Consider the following 20,294-nt stretch of genomic DNA (forward strand, 5'->3'; position numbering starts at 1 on the left):
GACAGGATCTCTTCAATGCGGTTCTCATTGCTGTTTTTTCTACCCCCGCTTGATGATCTTGGAGTGCGCAGATGTGTTGGGGAGCACTCCCTTCTAGCTTCGTGGTCCGTACCGCCAGCATATGTGAGCGCCTGGAAAGGCTGGCGTCAAGTCAAGAAATCGCATGACGTTGTTTTCTGGGCGTTCACTTGTTATTTTTAGTCCTAGTTCATCTAGTCATTAGCAAAAATAGCAATGAGAGCCGCATTGACGAGATCCTCTAATCATGTAGTCCAAGGCAGTTTTGACGCCCAGAACAGTCGGCTGAAAACAGCAGGTTACCTGAAGAGACTGCTATTCATTGTCGCAGAAGAGATTCTGCAAACACTTAGAGGCAGAAAATATGTCACAACCACATCAGAAGAAAGGAAGACGTACGCGGTCATTCCTTACATTAATGACATTTCCCTCAGTCTCAAAAAGGTAGGCGGAAGAGCTGGTGTAAAAGTGCTTATGTCAGCACCCAACCAATTAAGAAGGCATGTGCGCCTAGGTCAACAGCTAGCAAAGAAAAATCAATGAAAGAAAAAGCACCGGAAGAAAATCATGTGAAATGTGGGAAAAGAGGGTTTGTAAAATACCTCTGTCATGCGGACGTACCTACATTAGTCAAACACGGCGCTGTTTGAATGAACGGCTTCGAGAGAACAAAAGATCCCTAAAGGGCGCCATCAGCAGTGAAGTAGCAAAACATTGCAGAGAGCATGAATGTGACCTGCAGCTTAGCAACACAATAGCCATCACGTCATATTTTGATCAACTGACCAGGGGGATTGAAGAAGCCTTCAACAATCGACAAAAGAGCGACGTATATGCGTCAGCGTACTTTCGATAGCGTTTCGTGACAGCGAAAATGATTTTTCTGCGTGCGTTGTCCTAATCTTTTACCACGTGTACATCTTATGCATTTGTCATGCTTCTGTTCTGTCCTTATTGCACGAGCAAGATGTATATATTCGATCGAACGTGGATTAAAAATCTTGTTGTTAGTCAGCGTTGATTCCCGCCTCTCTAATCTTTGTTTCGTGCTGCGCTGCTCCCGCCACAAGAACATGAAATGTGCCAAAATTTTACACACACAGGAAATATGAATTCAAAAAGTCGCCCGATCCCGCCCATATAACAGGAAATAGCAGCGCAAAACAGATGTAATTTCAGTTTATTAGATGTGCTCTTTGCATTTAAATGAATACAAAGAGTAGACGCATATGTATGCACCATTTAACACACGATGTACGGAGCACTACGGGACCAGCATATAATAATGGTCAAATTTTTCTCTAGCTCTGAGCAATCTGAAAAAATAAAGCAATAAAAACCTAATACAGGCTGAAAGTTGATGCACCTCAAGCAAACATTCTAAAAGGTACAAAAGCATATATCCACACGCAAAAGCAAACGCATGTAAAGAGCAGCCTGGGTGCCAAAAGAAAAGACGATATGGGCGTACGATACAGATACGCGGTTTCAGGTCAGGGATATTCTGCAGGGTGAAACCTCTCTCTGGCTTTGCCTCTCGCACGAGCCACGGAGTAAACTTGAGCGTGTTATCAAAACGGGAAAAAAAAATTCATTTTATGAGGCGAAAATAATAAAAAAACGAGCATAAACCAACATGCCTTGACGACGTTGCCAACGGAAACCCGGGGATGAACTAAAATGCTGCAACTATATATATATATATGAATTCCACGCAGCCTTCTGTCCGGACCTTCTCATGGCACAGCGAACGCTCAAACGTACGCCTTACATCCTCGTTACACCACTGTTTTATTTTCTTGTGACTAAGTGTGGAGATAAGACTGCTTGGAGCTGGATGGAAAGAGAAGACGACTTGAGGTAGGAGCCCTGGCGCGCCGCACCCATGGTATAGCAGACCGCGCGTGCGGCACAATACGGCGTGGGAGGCGAGATCAAGTTGATCAAGGCACAAGCAATCCGGTGGGGGTGGGTTGAAAGTCAGCAACGCGAACACAACACAAACTATACCGCTGCGACAGGACGGCAATGTAGGTAGAGCAGGTTAATCCATGGGCACTCGCAGCAAGAGTCTGGTGGACTTCCGAAGATCTCCCACGCCTATGACCGCAGTGGACGGCCACACTGCCATCAACACGCCAGTCGTTGGAGGCGCTGAGGGATGCAGAGTGCGCTCTAGGAGCCGCCCTTTGCCTAGAAATCCGCTGCCGCAAACGACGCCTGTAAGAGCGCCATTATGGTGTAGGGCAGTGAAGCTGCGCAAAAGACTTGCGATGCGCCGCGCGCCGCTGCATCAGTTCCAAAAGGAATTATGTGGGCACGCCGAGGTGCGCGGTAAAGCTGCTATGAATCCGTAGCTACGAAGTTCCCGACAGCGCAGTGATGAGAGCAAGAGCTGCAGCGCTCTGGGGCTTGCGCGCGAGCGGCTAGGGGATGCGCGAATACGTGTGCGCAAGATGGCTTCCGTCCAGCGAGGAAGCGGGGCGAGCGACGGGAGGCAATTACTGCGCCTCTGCTAGACAGCGGCGCAACGAGGACTGCTGGTAGTTGGAGATGCCTGCAGGGACCTCCGCACCGTGCTGAAGTTGGAAACACTATGGAAGACTGGCACGTTGGTGACCGCCGCTCCAGGCGGTGCGATGAAAAGGCAGACCGCCGTCGCCTGCCTGCCTGCAGCATGGAGCCGACGGCCCACGAGAGAGATGCGGGGTGAACTGCGCTTCCTTCGGCTGTTCGAATAAATCTGTTTGATCTCTCAAAACGGCGAGTGCGAGAGCAAAACATTCTCTACCCGTAGCTTTTGGCTTGAGGGAGAGGGAAAAGGGAGCGAGGAGTTAATTTGTATTTTTTGTTGAAAAGAATTGGTCCTAAAAACGTGCTCCCAGTTACCTTTCTCGGACCAAAATGCTATGATTTGTTTTTTGTTTCTGCTTAACACCCTCGAAAAAACGTTTCTAGGCCATTAGTGGGCGCACTTCCCTTTTACTTGTGTTTCTGTGTCCTGTGTCTACGTCCTGGAAATATTCGGTAAATGTTTTACTGGGACTGGGACATTCCATCCTTTCTGGGCGCGCCTGGGGAGGTACGTTGTTTTCTGGGATGGTGTCGGCCGCTCGTGCGGAGGGAGTCCGACACCACCGACATGGCCACATTAAACAGAAATGGTAATAAGACAGAGCCCTGCGGCACGCCAAAGTCCACCGGACGAGGCTCGGAGAATTTACCCCCCACTCGTACGCGCATGGTGCGCCCGCTCAGGAAGCCGTGAAAATATCGCAAAAGGCGCCCGCTCACACCGGCCCCCTCAAGCACCTCGAGAATTGGTGCGCGGTGACCGTTTTCAAAAGCGCCCGAGACGTCCAGTAGCAGCAGCAGCGCAACCTGGCCTGCCGCCCTGGCGCGCTCCAGCGCTGTAACAACGTCCGATATAGAATCAGCCGTGCACCACATCCCACGCAAACACGTCTGCCGCTCGTCAAACAAATCAGCCTCCGCAGCCCGCTCGTTCAGACGCTGCAACTCCATATGCTCCATGAGCTTACCTGCCGCCGATGTTAATGCCACTGGCCGGTATCCGCTCAGCTCCGCAGGTGGGCGGCCTGCCTTACGTATGGAGCAAACGTCTGAGGGTCGCCAATCATCCGGTAGCTCCCCGCGCTCCCACACCAGGTTTATCTACTGCAGAAAGATTTGTTGCTCCGCATCCAGGTTTCGAAGCATCTGGTATGTCACCTCGTCCGGTCCGCGCGCCGAGCGGCGGCAGCGCCGCAGCGCATTGTTCAGTTCCGCCGCGGTGAACGGCGACAGGCGACAGGAGAATGACTTCCGAGGCGACAGGAGAATGACTGGCGTCATTTCTGGGGCTCTCAGGGGCAGCTATGTTAGCTCTGTTCGCGGGGCTCGGCGGCGCGGACCGGTCGGGAAACCGCTCTGCCAGCTCTTCAATGCTGATCCCTTGGAGATTGCGAGAACGGTCAGCGGTTGACGGTTTGCCTGTGGTTCGGTGATGCGCCGCAGGGTATCAAAAAGCCTCCGCGACCTGACTTCTTCCTCGATCCTTTGGCATAGTGAGGCCCACTGCCGGCGGTATAGCTTGTTGGTTTGGCGGCGCGCTGCCGCGTCCAGGGGGTTGTAGACAGCCCAGACGGCGGCTCTGTCAGTCTGATGTCTCTGGAAAAAATTTCGACCACCTGGGGATCTTTCACGGGAAATGAAAATAAAAATCGCTTTTTGAGGAAAGGAAATGGCGCAGTCATTGTCTCATACATCGGTACACACCGAAGCCGCGCCGCAAGGGAAGGGAGGAAGTTGGGAGTGAAAGAAGAAAGGTGCCGTATTGGAAGGCTCTGGAATAATTTCGACCCCCACATATCTCGGTGGACACCTAAACCTCGCCTTAAACGAACACATAAAGGAGGGAGCGAAAGAAGAAAGGAAGAAAAAGCTGTCATTGTGGAGGTCTCTGACAAAAATATCTTTCACATATAGGCATCTTTCACGTGAAATTAAAATAAAAACCGCTTTTAGAGAGCAGGGAATGGAGCAGTAATTGCCTCATCGGTTCACACGGGAGCCGCGCCGCAAGGGAAGGGAGGAAGGTGGGAGTGTCAGTAGAAAGGTGCCTTATTGGAGGGCTCAGGAATAATTTCGACCACCGCATAACATATCTCGGTGGACACCAATACCGCGTTTTAAGGGAAGGCATAAAGGAGGGAGTGAACGAAGAATGGAAGAAAGAGCTGCCGTAGTGGAGCTTTTCAGCAAAAATTTCTATCACGTGAAATGAAAAAAATCACTTTTTCCGGAAAAGAAACGGAGTAGTAATTGTCTCATACATCGGTGGACACAGAAACCGCGCCGCAAGGGAAGGGAGGAAGGTGGGATTGAAAGAATAACGGTGCCGTATTGGAGGGCTCCAGAATTATTTCGAACACCACATATCTCAGTGGACACCTAAACCGCGCCTTAAGAGAAGACATAAAAGAGGGAGTGAACGAAAGGAAGAATGAAGTGCCGTAGTGGAGGTCTCCGGCAAAAATTTCGAACACCTGGGGATCTTTCACGCGAAATCGAAATAAAAATTGCTTTTTGAGGAAAGGAAGTGCAGCAGTAATTGTCTGATACATTCGGTGGACACTGGAACCGCGAAACAAGAGAAAGGAGGAAGGATCTATAACGTGCACTGACATCACACAGCACACGTTCCGCCTCCGTCGAAACGCGGACGCCGCTTTCGGGTTCGAACCCGGGTACTCCGGCTCAGCAGACGAGCGCCTCAACTACTGAGCCGCCCGCAGCAGGTATCTTTGAAGTGCACTGACGCTGCACAGCACACTATTTTTAAAGCGAAAGCTTTACTGGCCGCGAACTTGCGATTTCTCCGTGGCGATGCTCCGAGGAGGCACATGACGTTACAACGCGCGCCTCGACATGGATATTTCTCTCCCACGCTCTCGAGTCACTACTGAGCATGCGCCAATAGTAGCACCGAGCCACAGGTGTTCCGGTGCTGCACAGCGCCGCGCCTTTCCTCAGTAATAATAATAATAATAATAATAATAATAATAATAATAATAATAATAATAATAATAATAATAATAATAATAATAATAATAATAATAATAATAATAATTGGGAAAAGGAAATGGCGCAGTATCTGTCTCATATATCGTTGGACACTTGAACCGCGCTTGAAGGGAAGGGATAAAGGAGGGATTGAAACAGGAAAGAAAGAGGTGCCGTAGTGGAGCAAGGCGGAAATTTGGGCGAGTTGGTAAGTGTTCATTTTCGCTCTCAGCGCAACACGAGCGGGACACAAGACGAAGGACTAGCACAAACAGGCGCTGACTATCAACTGGTTTTTTATTCGCATCCTGCCTGCAATCAGCTCTCAGGAAATCTTGCTATGAAAGGACTCGAGAGAGCATTTTGGCGCAAACAGGCAGGTTACGTGTGAACGGGTACCCAGATCAACTCATTTCCAGGGCAGCGGAGAAACTTCTTAGGCAGCTCAAGAATGGGGCTCAGCCGAAAGAAGCCAAAAAGAAGGAAAAGCCGGCTGTGGTCCCGTATGCACACTGTTTGTCACATGGGCTGAAAAAAGTTGGGGGCAGATACGACGTTCATGTCGTCTTTTTTGCACCTAGAAAACTTCGCGCAATGTGCAAACAGGTCAGTCAGAGGCACTACGGCAAGAGCAAGAGGGATGCTTGTCAGGTGCGTCATGTGTCGCCATCTATACCTTGCGAGGTAGGGGTGGTATACCAGGTACCCTTCTCCTGCGGTGCCATGTACGTTGACCAGACTGGCAGGTGCGTTAACAAACGCTTGATGGAGCATGAAAACACCAGGAAAAATGACCCCCTGTCTCACACCGGCTCCCACAGCAGGTTTTAACCTAAACGCGGCGGCTGCGTTTTTATGGAAGAAAGACGCTAAGGCGCCCGTGTGCTGCGCGATGTCAGTGCACGTTAAAGATCCCCAGGTGGTCGAAATTATTCCGGAGCCCTCCACTACGACACCTCTTCTTCCTTTCTTCTTTCACTCCCTCCTTATCCCTTCCCTTACGGCGCGGTTCAGGTGTCCAACGATATATGAGACAGATACTGCGCCATTTCTTTCCCCCCAAAAAACCAACCAACCAACCACAGCAGGCAATGCCAATGCAGGCATGAAAAGGATCATGCAGAAAGGAGAGCTAAAGGAGACCCCCTTGCCCAGGCGTCTTTCCAGTGCAAAAAGTGCCAATGTGTTCCCGATTACAAGAACACGCGCATCCTGTTCAGACATAACAATAAATTAGCACGCGAGGTAATGGAAGCTTTCTATATTTACCACAACGGCGGAAAATGTATCAGCAGCCCTTCCATAACGTTATCCGAGAGGGAATTGAGCTATCTGACCTCCCACGTGCCTTCCATATAACATTTGTTGATTGATAAGTAGTTCACTGTTTGTATTTATACGCTTGCCGTAGTGGAGGGCTCCAGAATAATTTCGACCACATGGGCATCTTTAACGTGCACTGACCGCCCGTATGATGTGCGAAACCAGTGCACTTTCTAGATGCGCCCGTGTGCTGTGCGATGTCAGTGCACGTTAAAGATCCCCAGGTGGTCGTAATTATTCCGGAGCCCACCACTACGGCACCTCTTCCTTCCTTTCTTCTTTCACTTCAATTTTTCAGTTTTCTAATTCCTCTTTTCCTCCCTTCTTTATTCCCTCCTTTACAGCGCGGTTCGGGTGTCCACCGAGATATGTGAGACGGTTACTGCGCAAATTCCTTTCCTAAAAAACCCAACAAAACAAGGGAACCGATGGCGTTCATACAGTTCATTGGCGTTGACTACTTTGCAAAGACCGTTTATTTTCACGAAAGGAAAGGCGCACAACAAGCTCCGTGGGTGAGTGGAGACCTCAATCTCGCTTTCATGTACGTGGCGTTGGTGACCAACTGCAAAAGCCAGCTTTGATTGCGTTCTGCACACTGGATAGGCAGCGCGCCCTCCTTTCCAGCCTGGAAGGGGGCAAGCAGTTAACTGTTGATCGCAAGAGATTGATCACTAAATGAACGCTTCGGCCTAGCTGCAGCTGCAGTGCCGCATGTCAGCCACAACGCTGTCAGCGCTAATGAATTCAGGCCACATCTTTCTCACCACCGCCACATGTACCAAAGCACGAATAAGGTGTCCGCATATCCAGGGAGCCAGTTATGCGCCCTTCCTTTGCTCAAATCCATCGCCGTCTAGAACATCGTCAACCCCAACGCCAATGAACACAGTGACCGCTGATATCTTTCGCTTTGTATATCCTGGATTAGCTGAGCTTATCTACATAACTTTCTTTTTTTCACAAATATTTACTATTTTCTTGCTTTACAGGCAAAACGCCAAGGAGCCCGTGTGCTGTGTGATGTCAGTGCACGTTAAAGATCCCCAGGTGGTCGAAATTATTCCGGAGCCCTCCACTGCGGCACCTCTCTCTTCCTTTCTTCTTTCACTCCCTCCTTTATCCTTTTCCTTACGGCGCGGTTCAGGTGCCCAACGAGACAGATACTGCGCCATTTCCTTTCCCCAAAAACCAAGTATTAATATTATTATTATTATGCTTTAGTAATCCGCGGCTGCTCTCTCAATTAGAACGTAGGAATGGGATGCTGTAGGCTCTCCTTGCAATGTTGGCTCTTTTCCGACGAAGGTCAATTATATATGCAAATATTAATTTGAAGGTAAAAGAAGCATGTGAGATACCGAGGCATTTCTCGCAGCTTACGCTCAAGCGTTCCCCACAACGAGCAAAAAGTGCTGCATTTCTTTAGAATATTACTGCACTTATGAGCGTTCTGTGTAGTAAAGAGATCCGCATAGTCGACAGGATTGTTTGGCTCCATTGGGCGGTTTAGATCTTGAAGCGCAGGTGTATAGAAACGGAGTGCTTACTGCACGTACGGCTTTGATGGTCGCACCCTAGCCGTGGATTTTAACCTTCATTGAAGGCGAGTGAGAGCGCTTGTAGTGTACGCTCCAGCCCAACGTTCTTTTACATCTGAGTAGCTTGATTCTCTCGATTCATTCATGCTAGCTAGTTATCCAACTTTTATATCAGGGGATTTTAACTGCGTCGAGGGTTCCTACAGGGATGTAAGCGGTCGCAGACAAGGCCGGCCGTATACCTTATAGGCCGTTTAACCTTATAGACCTATGGGTTTAACTACATGGTAACAAGTTTGCTGCCACATGGCAACGCGGCTCGAACATGAACAGGCTCGATCGTTTCTACTTTCCGCCAATTCCCGCTACCGATGTCACTAGTTGCGAAGTCCTGGCTTTTTCGCCAGATGTTCCGCGCATAACGGACCATTTTCCGGTATCTGTGAGGCTGCACTTTTGTCAGCCCGCCCCATCCGAGAATTTTCGGAAAATGAACATGGCACTAGTGCGTGACCCCGAAAGTGTGGCCATCCTACGCGAAGCTCTCGCAGAAACGTGCAGTCATCCTGCACAACCACGCAGCTGGGACGATTTAAAAGCTAGTTGGCGTGACAAGCTGACCAAAGCTTTCAGAGATAGAAAGTTACGTTTAACTCCAGAAATTAACGATACCCTTCGATCGAAGGGCACGCATGGTGCAGCGTGGTGCGCCCCTCACTTTTACAATGCTGGATTACTTCAATCAGCTACAAGCGCGCTATGAACTTCTGCTCCGGCTCAGCTCCCGAACTGCAGCACGAACTTATATTAGAGGTAGACCAGTCGCGGACCCCGCTGTACTCCGCAGCGTTCGCTACGGTTCCGTAGAGGGTCGAGCAACCATCCCTTTGTCGAACTTCTTCATGGTGAAGAGTCAGATAGCGCTGAGGACATCAAGGCTGTCTTTAGTGAACATTTTACTCGCCTCTTTACAACTGAGAGCACAGGCATAAGCGATCTAAAAGCAGCTCTTCGTGAATTTTGCTCAAGGATAGCCTGCATACCTGGAGAGCGCCGCGACAGCCTATGTAATCCAGTCACGCTGGAGGAGCTTTGCCTGGTTTTCCAGGGAATGAACGCCTTCGCTGCAGCCGGACCAGACGGGCTGCCACATGTTTTTTGACAAACCTTTCTTCAAAGAGATACATGTGCATCTTTTGTCCATGCCCGATGGTCTTCTTGGCGACGGGTTTCGACCGGAATCTTTTCGCGAGAGTCGTATAATGGTCCTTCTAAAGAGTGGCGGTGTGCCGTCCGATCCAAAAGCATGGAGGCCTACCTCCCTCCTGAACTCCGATTATAAGATACTAGCTGCAATATTAGCACACCGCATATCGTCAGCTCTTCTTGACATAATAAGCAACGCTCAGACATGTTCTGTGCCCGGACGCACAATTTTTTCGCCACTAGCTTTAACCCGCGATTTGTTCACTTTTGCTACGTGCACGCAGATTGCGGGAGCATTTGATTCCCTAGATCAAGAAAAAGCCTTTGACCGCGTTGAGCGTGACTACCTTTTCACGGTTCTAGACTGTTTTGGCTTCCCGGGGCGTCTGATAGACGTCTTGAGATTGTTGTACACAGACTTAGCAGCAAGCCTCGCAGTGAACGATCAGATAACCGACCCCATTCCATTGAGCCGCTGAATACGCCAGGGCTGCCCACTGTCAGCAATTCTTTTCGACCTTTGCGTAGAACCGCTATTGCAACAAATTCAAAGTTGGAAGTCGATACGGGACTTTTCTCTCCCAGGCTTGGGCGAGGTTAAAGTAGCAGCTTATGCCGATGATATTTCTGTTTATTAGAAACATTGAAAGCTATAGAGCATTTCTGAGGCTCTTTCACATTTACAGCTGCCTGTCAGGTGCACGTTTCAATCCAGCTAAAAGCGAGGCGTTACGCTTTGGATCTTTTAATGATCAATTTCCCGATGGTGTCCAATGGGTAGGTGGCGTAAAAGTCCTTGGCGTCACGTTCCTCGCCTCCGGTGACGTAGCCCGAGCCACCTGGAATGAAATAAAACGCAAAGCTGATCAGCGCATCGAAGTCACAAAATTCTTCGACCTACCTTTTTCCAAACGAGCTTACCTTATCAGAAGAAGCATAACAGGTTCCTTAATCTACGTCGCAAAAATAGCGCGCCCTCCTCGCCGCGTCCCTCAGAGGCTGGCCACAGCGTGTGGATCTTTCTTCTGGGGTGGACACCCAGAGAGCGTTGCAAGAGTCTTTACCCGCCTGCCCACCGATATGGGTGGCTTCAGCATCCCGATCTTGAAGTTATGTGTCGCGTATTGGCCTTAAGGGCCATGTGGGACCTTATCTCAGACACAGCGCACCGAGGAAGAGCACGAACAGCATATTTGATGGGAACATCGCGTCGCTTTTTATTTATTTATTTTTTATTTAAGCATACTGTAAGCCTAGTTAGGCTCTTACAGAAGTGGGCAAAATAATGGGACAATTATACTAAACAATAGCATATCCAGTATAACATACGCGAGATACAAAACATGCGCCTGCAGTAGAAAAGACCATAGCAAGTAGGCTGAGACCATCAACGGTCAAAGGACATGCGCATTGCTATACACGTTCATTTTCGTGCGTTTAAAACACTGGAAAGGAGAACGACGAAACCACGAATCGATACAATCAGGTCAACACGATAGTCAAAAAGGCACAACTAAGAGAAAGAAAAAATATATAAAACGGAACACTCGCGGTGAATACCGCAAGATATCGTAGGAGGTTTCTTTTTTTTTCCTCCTTTTGCTCTTTTTATTGTAAATTCTGTTTTTCAAAAAACGACTCTACGTTTTTCAAAATGATATCAAGAGAGACATCGTCCATGAATTCGTGAGGCAGATTATTCCATTCTTCAATGGCTAACGGAAAAAAATGAGAATTTATATGTGCTACATCGCGTTCGGATGGGTCTGATGCACTTCTCACTGTTTAATCGCTTCGAACGATGATAAGGTGCCTTGATGTACTGATTTTTATCAAGTCTTATGCGATCATTGTAAAGAATAAAAAGAAACTTCATCGAAACAACGCGTCGCCGACAAGCAAGGGTAGGGATACGCGCTTTAGCTCGCAGGGAAGATACGCTGTCATGACGTGAGGAATAAATAAACCGGAGGGCCTTATTTTGAATTTTTTCGAGTGTTTCGCTGAGGTAAGACTGATGGGGGCTCCAAATGATGGTGCCGTATTCAAGGATGGGCCTTATGAGGGTATTATAGGCTGTTAATTTTACATGACGAGGAGCTGCTGACAGTTTTCTACGGAGGAACCCGAGCTGTTTGAATGCTTTTGCACACGTGTTGGATATATGCGTGTTCCAGCTTAGCTTATGGGTAAATGTAACGCCTAAATAGTTCACCGTATCCACCCTCATTATGTTAGATCCTGATAAATTGTAAGAATATACAAGAGGTACTTTTTTACGGGTAAATGAGATGCAAGACGTTTTGTTGATATTAATTTCCATTCCCCATGTTTCGCACCACCTGGCAATGTTATTTACAGAAGAATTTAATTTTAACTGGTCGTCCGGTCTACGTACCGTAGTGTACAGAACGCAGTCGTCAGCGAAAAGCCTTATTGTTATTCCAGGATCAGCGCAGGCATGGATATCGTTGATATATATTAGGAAAAGGATCGGTCCCAAGACGGATCCTTGTGGGACCCCGGAGAAAACGTTCAGTCGTTCGGATTGTGCATTATTCATTTCAACATATTGCGTGCGACCTGTGGTTAAGATTTTGTCCAGGTTATTACGTTTGAGTTAATGCCAATAGTACGGAGCTTGTAGATTAATTTAGAATGTAGAACACGATCAAATGCCTTCCTAAAGTCGATCAGAATGGCATCTGCTTGAAGCTGGGAATCGATCACGTGTGCAAAATCATTTGTTATTTTTAATAGCTGAGTGATTGTTGACAGTCCTTTTCTGAAGCCGTGTTGTATGCTGTAAATTAAGTTATTTTCTTCCAAAAACGTTGTTATGGATTTGTTGATTATATGCTCTAATAGCTTGCAGCTGCAGCCAGTTAATGAAATTGGTCTATACATATCTAGAGATAGTCTGCTGCCGCTTTTGTGAATTGCAATAACCTTTGCACATAGCCAGTCGGACGGAAGTGCGCCCGTTTCTAGGGAAAGTGTGAAATTTTTGTGCAAAAACGGGGCCAGTTGTTCCGCGTATCGCTTCAGAAATGTATTTGATATGTTGTCTGGACCAGGACACTTTTTGACATCAATCTGCAAAAGCAAGTTCACTATACCTGTCTCGGTAATCACGATATCCGGCATCAGTGATTGTGGCTCACTTATGTTAGCGCTTGTAGCAAACTCATGAGTAAATACAGACTGGAAATGTTGATTAAAAGAAGTTGCGATAATATGGGGGCCTGTAACCACTCTACCGTCTATTTCCATTTGTGATACACGGGGCTCAGGGCTCGATAAATACCGCCAGAACTTTCCTGGATCTCAAGTAATAAAATTAGATAAAGTTGTTGAGAAGAACATTTCCCGCGCGTTCTTAATTTCCAGTTTTAGTTTGTGCGCAAGTTCACTTATCTGAAAACTATTTCCTTTTCTTCTGCGCATACGGTGTAGTCTTCGTTTCAGATGAATGATGTTACGTGTAATCCACGGGGTTTTCCTTTTTGTTCGTTTTATCCTTGTAGGTACAAATTTTCCCTCACACTGTGTTATCGCTGCTTTTACTTGTAGCCATAGGCTATTTAAACAGCGGGAATCTGCAGAAGAAAAACTGTCGAGGATTGATTCTAGATGATCTATAATGCCTACATCATCTGCCCTGCTGTAGTCTTTAATAGTGACGAAAGAGTTACTGTGATTACGATCAGCGTGGTGGCGCAGGTGAGGAAAAGTGAGAAAGAGCAATTTACGGTCCGAAATCCCGTTTTCCAAACTAATTTCAGAACAGAGAAAAATAGACACAAATGCTAGATCTAGTACGGAAATTGCGGTTCCTTGGAAACGCGTTGGCTCATTTACCACATGAGATGGCTAAAAACTGAACATTATATCCAAAAGGTTTTCGCAGTTATTTATTTCGTTTTTTTTCCAATTACTAAGTTCGTCCAGTCGATATCTGGCAAATTGAAATCGTCTGTGACAATGAATTTTGCGCGAGCGTTGAATTTGCTATTAAGGAAGTCGTGCATTTGAAGAAGGTAATCAATTGGTGCATTCGGTCGTCTGTATATACCGCCCACTAGTACCAAGTTGCCCTTAAAGTTGACAGTGCACTAGACGCTTTCATGGTTTGGTATGCCACATTCTTACTGGAAAACGAGGTTCTCTTTTATTGCAATGGCTACGCCGCCTCCTCGCCCATCGCGGTCTGAGCGGATCAAGGCGTAGGAGCTGGGAACTATTTCTGAGTCGTGTATATCGAAATGTAGCCAGGTTCTGTTATTACAACTACATCCGGCGAGTACAGCAACAACAGTTCTTCAAATTTATCGGTTTTTAAACGCTACTTCTGGCATTGAAACATAGTAGTGTATATGGTGCTGAAGCCTGTGGTCAGTCGCTGCTACCTGCGGCACTTTTGGCTGGTGCACGCTCGGCATGCTTTAGCAGCACTCGCTTGTTTTCGCTTTTGTCCCACATGTCCAGGTCGTCCTTTATGTTTAGTTTATTAAATATCGGAGCCACCTTATCACCGTTGTCTCGATTTATCTTGGGTGAGTGCCATAGCCTCTTGTGTACTTCACGAACCGGTACGGAATAGTCCTCGGTGATTGACCAGTCGCTACCTTTCAGTTTGAAGCAGTTTTGAAGGATTTTTAGTTTTTCGGAGAAGTCGTATAATCTGAGTATGACAGGCCGTGCCCGATCTGCGTTACTTTTTCCTAGCCGGTGGATACGCTCGATAGATCTAACATCAATGCCTTGAGTGCCTTTGAATATGTCATTCTTGACCCGTTTTCCAAGTTCCGCAGTATTCTCGCCTTCGTGTTCTTCTATGCCAAAAATGATTATATTGTTCCTGCGACTTCTGCTTTCAAAATCATCAAGTTTGCTGGTCATTTGTTATAACTGTTTGCCCATTGCACTCAAGGCTTCCTCGCATTTTTGTACCTTTTCATTGTACAGCTGAAGGGAGGCAAGACTAGTTTCTATTTCGGAAAGCTGGCTTTGCACACTTTGCAGACCTGTTTTTAAGAGATTCTGGGAAGCCTTTATGGATGTGACAGTAAGAAGAATTTGTTCTATTTTATCGGCATTTGGACCAGGGTTTTCCTCAACGTCGCCGCTGAGCTTTAACAGCAAACAAATAACGCACAACGATTCTGTCACGCATTGACAAACAAGGCCAGGGCTCGGCAGCACCACCAGAAAAACACAATTGCTTCCGAGAGAATCATGAGAAGGTCGTTTTTCACCAACCTGTACGAAGCAAAGCACGAAGTTTAGCATCGTGCTCCGGGCGATGCTGCAAGCCCACTGGAAGGCGCCGAGGAACGGACCGGGATTTTATAGGGCTCAGATGATGTCACTGGGGTCACTGTAGTGCCGAACGGACGCTCCAATGTGCACGTCACAGCGCAGTTCTCCACGTGAGGTAGTCTTGTCAGATGCAGCGCGTCTGTCGAGCAGTCAGGCAGGTGCTGCAGCGGTATTGCTGATGTCACCCTGCAGGCATAACCGTCGATGGGTGAAGGATTGCCGCCTGTGTTTCCGAGCAGTCCCAGCAAAACCTGTACGAAGCAAAGCACGAAGTTTAGCATCGTGCTCCGGGCGATGCTGCCAAGCCCACTGAGTTATCAAATTGGAAAGGCCCTGCGGCAGAAAAGTCGCCAGCTTTCTATGCATATGTCGTGAGATCCTTACAATTTCTTGAAGGTACACTTCCTGATTGTGATTTGAAAGAATTGACCGCGAGTAAAACTTGCGAATATGTTGCGTTTTGCACCCTGAATGTAGACCAGCGCAGGAAATTGCGCAAAAGGCGGAAGCAAAGAATTTTTGCCTCTCTCCCCGCTGATGTATCAAATTTTACTTGGCTTCGCGAACGGGAAGCGTCACCCACAGCTGACCGTCTTGCGGCGTGGGGCGGGGCGCCCTCTGCTTCATGTTCGCAATGTGGTAGAACTGAAACTCTGAACCATGCCGTTTTTGAATGCCCAGTCGTGCGCACTCTCTGGCGCTTTGCAACGCGAATGTTCCAGGAGCGCATGCAGTGGCAGAGTGGCAATCGCAATTTCTTTGTTGAATTAATATTGTGTGCGGGCGCTTATGTACTCTGGAAAACGGGGGACTTGCTGTCTTGCGGGTACACCCGTAGAAAGCAATGTTTCCTTTACTGTACCGCCTTAGAACTTTGATGCTGTAACACTTGAATCAAGAACTCGTCGTGTTGGGTAAGGAGGCCTTCCTCCTCCGCTGGTCAACAAGGTTCATTGTTGTTAGCGATAGAGGTGTGTCCACGCCCATGCTTCCGTATAAGGAAGTTTGGCGAGTGTTGCTCATCTTTTCCTTGCTTGTATTCCACTTATATTCACAATAAAGCTGCTTTAAGCCAGCTCGTGTAGAAACCATGAATTGTGCACTGAAATGTCATTTGCATATATGTGATACCTGTACAATGATGACTTATTGCGATGTCCTTGAAAACCAGACCACTTGTGTAAAGAGTCCTTACACTGTAGATATTTTCGAAAAATAATTCTCTTAAAAAGTGTATAGAAACACACGTGCGCCTATTTTGAATAGAAACATTGGTGGCGAGGCTGCAGAAAAATATTCTGCGGTTTAACTACTGCTCAACCTGGTTCGAGCCAGACTCACGTGACCCCCGGCTTGCTTGTGCCGAGGGACAGATGGCGCTGGCGAGCGTCGCAGCTTCCATATCGGGGCTTCGGCGGCGGAGATGCGCCGGTGCGTGGGTGCGCGGGAACAAAAAAAGGACCCCCCCCCCCCCCCCCCATTTCTTTCTTTTCTCCGTCGGGAGATGCACGCGTCGTGCGCCCCGAAAAGCGCCCGCTGCCAAGGAACAGAGAGCGGATGGCGTTTTATTTTATTTGGCAATACACGTGGCGTTCCAGGTAAACGAGTCTCCGATGAGTTTTGTGTTTGCACTGGGCGCGGGATATACGATAAGTGAATATGCATCTGTTGCGCTCAAGTAGCACCACTGTTGTGTATTTGGATTTCTCGCGCTATCTTTTAGAGCTTGAAGAAAAAAATTACTCGGACGGTACCTTGCTTCGAACAAGAAGTTAATATTTAAAGAGTTAGCTGGTCATCATAAACGAATTAATCGAGTGCGCAGTGCGAAAAAGAAATTTAGGCAGGGTTTAATCGTGGTTATACCAAAGGCCGAGTGAAAGCATCCTGGCAATGGCCCGGACCAGATTTGGAGGTCGTCATCGTGTCGGTCACGCTCACTTATGGTTGCAAGCTCACTAAGGTTGGACGCTCAGTTATGGTTGGTCCAAATTGGCCAAGGTCAAATTTCGGGGCCTGCCCGGGTCACATTTAGAGACTGCCATCGTATCGAGCACATTGAAATTAGCCTGAAAATAGATTTTGGTACAAATCAATGAAGGACAAATTTCGGGAGTGGGATGGGCAACATTTCGGAAACGACCTGGGTCTAATTTGGAGACACCATCGCATTGGCCATAGTCAAAATATGCTTGTCATCTGACTTAAAGCTTTTGCTATGAGAGCAGAAAGTTCGGCTAGTTGCTTGATGTTGATACTGAAGTAGTGGGCGCGGAAAAACAAGGAGAAGCGAGACAAGTGCTCGTGTTTTTTGTCTCGCTCGTCCTTTTTTTTCACGCGCCAACTTCTTCAGTCTCTTGCTATGTGATCGCCAAGTGCGAAGGTCACTTCAATGTCATATACGCACACCGGACTGAAACTCAAGTTTTGCTTTGAATAGATACTGCAGAGTAGGTCACACGACGCTCAGCAGTACTGAACACATTTTACGCGCCTAGGACACTCCTTCAATTGTTAAAAACGTCGTTACATTTAGCTAGACACCTGTTCTATTTACATGGAAATAGACAGAGAAACGTTGGGCAAAAATTCAATCCTTTACTCAACCAAACATTGGCTAAGTTTCAGCACATACAGTAAATACACAACTGTAAAATACAAGCATTTGCAATAGACATGGTTGTGCACAAAGAAGCATATAAGAATAAAATGCATTCAAACAGACAGGAATGTCAGCAAAACGATATGGTATGGAATGTTACTAGCATGACGGACTTATCTCTTTCAGACACTCATCGAGTTCTGCTATCGAGAAAAATCTGAAAATTTGCTTGTGTATTAGCCGATACTGGTAAAATATTTTCCAAACGGTTTTGATAGCCTAATTTTTGAACGTTGGTAGAAACACCAATCTTGCAAGCCCCGGAAAACTATTCCTAAATTGATAACAGAGTTCATTACCCCCTACATATGTCGATTTCGTTCATATTGGCCAGAATAATGTGACCGCAGTGCGCAGCGCTTTAATAGTAGCTTGCTATATCCGTATAAACATCTTTTGGTGCTGTACGGGTGGTGTTTCGCTGTAAAAACTGTGGAGTTGCGCAAAGTTATTCAGCTAACTTCAAACTTTTTTCACCGCTTGAGTGATCGCATTGTTTTTTTCTGCAATAATAGTCAGGCAAAGTAGCGCCAGCAGACGACAGACGACTTTCACCGCACCTTTGGCATGTCCTTCGGACAGCGCCGCCGCCGCTGTTTTTTTCTCCACGCGGCAGAAAAAAAGGCACTGGCGCAGAGTCACTTGTGAGAAGCGAGCGCCCGCCACAAATGGTTTGGCGGAGTCCGGCGCCTCTTTCGATTAGAACACCGCGCCGGCGGTTGCTGCTGCGGTTTTCGGCCCCGTCGCCGCCGCGCCATACAAGGGTAATAATAATAATAATAATAATAATAATAATAATAATAATAATAATAATAATAATAATAATAATAATAATAATAATAATAATAATAATAATAATAATAATAATAATAATAATAATAATAATAATGATGATGATGATAATGATAATAATAATAATAATAATAATAATAATAATAAATTGTTTTTAGGGAACGGAAATTGCGCAGTATCTGTCTCATATATCGTTGGACACCTGAACCGCGCCGTTAGGGAAGGGATAAAGGAGGGAGTGAAAAAAGAAATGAAGAAAGAGGTGCCGTAGTGGAGGGCTCCGGAATAATTTCGACTACCTGGGGATCTTTAACGTACACTGGCATCGCACAGCACACGGGCGCCTTAGCGTTTTGCCTTCATAAAAACGCAGCCGCCGCGGTCGGCTCCGGCTGTGAGAATGTGGCGCGATTCCGTGACGTTCCCGTCGTTCCCCGGGGCGACACGCAGCCAATGCGCGCGCGGAGGATCATTGCTCGTTGCGACCGCGTAAGTGCGCGACAGCCGTTGATGCTGTCGAGGCGCTCACCTCCTGCGATGCGTGGGTCGGGGTGCTGCTTTCGGAGATGGTCGTGGATGACCGCACGCACGTCCTCCAGCGCGAGGGGCAGATCACTGGGAGGTAGTAGATGTGCGGCGGTCGCGAGGTCGTCAGCTTCTTCGTTGCCGGCGATGCCGCAGTGACCGGGCACCCACTGTGCACGCTCGGCGCATTCTCTCTGAGCAAGACGCTCGATGCGCGAGCGAATGTCCCGCACTAGTGGGGTACCGCGGCCGTTAGATTGCAGGCGGCAGATGGCAGCGCTGGATTCGCACTGCAAAGCACACCTGGCGGCGGAGGCCAGAGGGTCAGCAGCAGGTCCAGCCCGAGCCGGATCCCCATCAACTCCGCCGTGGTGGAGGAGCCCAGGAAGGTTGCGTGTTTCTGGCTGTGCAGTCGCAGGGCGGGGATGGTAGCCGCCGCTGCAAGGGAGCGGCGTTCGCGGGCCACTGAGCCGTCGGTTTGCACGAGGAGATGGTCCTGGAGCTCCTCGTGTATGACGGCTCTGGCCAGCTGCTGCAAAGCGCAGACGGGTGTGCACCGCTTTCCCGACATGCCGATGATCTCTCGCTGTACCTCCGAGGCAGCAGGCGAGGGCGGGCAGGAGCCGTAGGGGGCGGGCCTTGAGTCAAAGGCTCATTCTCGAGCAGCGCCGCGCCCACACACACTTGCGTGTTCCTTTACTTTTTTCTTGTGTCCCGTACCACCAGCCTATAGGCGTCGATCGTGCTAAGTGTTATACATTTTTAAAGTGTCCGGTAAGGAGTTGACTGCGTGAAGTATTGAATTATCGCGCTGTTGGCTGATCCTGAAGCTACTCATAGTGTTATGCAAGAAATTTTGGCGGTGGAACATAGTGCGTAGTAAGCCTTGCGAGCGTTGGGATAGCAGGCCCGCCAGCTGGCGCCGTAGAAGTCATAACTGAAGAGGGGGCGGTTATTGCACTACCTTTAAAAATTTGGAATGTCGAGGGAATTCCTAGGAAGCCTGAAAGAAGCTACAATATATGCTTCGCGACAAACGTCTAACTTCAGGTAGAAATCCTGAACTTTATGAAAACAGCCCAACAGCGAACAACTCGAGAAGTAGTTTTCATGCCCATGAAGTGGCTGGTTGAGCTGCGACACAGATCAACACCCTCTATACTAGCTAAGGCCTTTCCATATCCTCCTCTCTTTTGTGGATACGTCATCACACTACGACGGACCAGCGCTCGCGAGGAGCGCCCGTCGTGCCCTCACTTCCTCGAACCGGTCTCCTTGATCGTGGTGCAACAACGCGTGCGCGGAGCAGTACCAGCCGAAGTATTGAATTTAAGAAAACA

At 47.9% G+C, this 20,294-nt stretch overlaps 1 protein-coding gene across 2 annotated transcripts in view; it reads left to right on the forward strand.

Moving 5' to 3' along the window:
* Positions 1–20,294, forward strand: part of LOC144112552 (atrial natriuretic peptide-converting enzyme-like) — a 150,516-nt gene that overhangs the window by 87,163 nt on the left and 43,059 nt on the right. The window lies entirely within an intron of this gene.

This window comes from Amblyomma americanum, chromosome 1, assembly GCF_052857255.1.
Source record: "Amblyomma americanum isolate KBUSLIRL-KWMA chromosome 1, ASM5285725v1, whole genome shotgun sequence".
Taxonomy (NCBI): Eukaryota; Metazoa; Arthropoda; class Arachnida; order Ixodida; family Ixodidae; genus Amblyomma; species Amblyomma americanum.